The sequence below is a fragment of the Triticum dicoccoides genome, chromosome 3B (assembly GCF_002162155.2).
Source record: "Triticum dicoccoides isolate Atlit2015 ecotype Zavitan chromosome 3B, WEW_v2.0, whole genome shotgun sequence".
NCBI classification, from domain to species: Eukaryota; Viridiplantae; Streptophyta; class Magnoliopsida; order Poales; family Poaceae; genus Triticum; species Triticum dicoccoides.
In genome coordinates, this window is record NC_041385.1 from 500,587,506 (window position 1) to 500,588,429 (window position 924).

The window sequence follows — 924 nt, forward strand, 5'->3', positions numbered from 1 at the left end:
GCCCCCCCCCCCCCCTATCAACATCAAGTCTCATAACCCCCTAGGTTTTAGGCACAAAAGCTTTATTACATTCATCCAGGCTAACGGCCTCAACTCTGCAAAAGACAGGGCAGAGAAAACATAGATACAGGTAGAGCAAGCAGTCCAGTCATCCTTCAGGAAGAGATTCATCATTCCAGTCGCGCCACATTGATTCTCCACCCTTGAGAGGCCGCATAAACTTCACTTGCTACTCGTTCTAGCACTCTTGCCTCCAGCTCCAGCACTTTTTTTGTTGCTCCTTTATCTGCAAAATAGACCAATCCACCATCCAATATGTCATTGTTTTGATTATAGTCATAGGGTCAGAGATTCTTTTCTTTTCAAAAATAATCCCATTTCTGGATTTCCATAAAGCCCAACATACTGTGGACACCCCCACCGACACCTGTTTTTTATCATCTTTTTTGAAAGAATCCAACCAAGACCCAAAACATTCATGAATAGACAAAGGTGTTTTTTCAACCCAAATGCGCATTTGATTAAACTTCAAATCAGAGAAGCAGTTGAACAAGTAAAAAACAGATGATCCACTGATTCATCTTTCCCGCAAAATACACAGTTTTTTCCCTTTCCATCCCCTCTTCAGTAATGAGTCTTGTGTAAGAATGCTTTTTTTGAAGCTTAGCCAGAGAAAAAACTTTGATCTTGGCTGGAACTTTGATTTTCCACAAAAATTTCTGTGGGAACCTGAGTTCATCAGCCACCAGTTTCCCATACAATTATTTAACTCGGAATTTACCATCAACACTCAGGGACCATTTAATCTTGTCTTTATCCCCCTTCATTTCGATTTCCTCACATCTACTTTTCAAACTATTCCACAGTTCTAAGGTTTCTCCATACAGAGTCCTCGTAAACTAGAATCCTTTCCAGCCTTTTTGT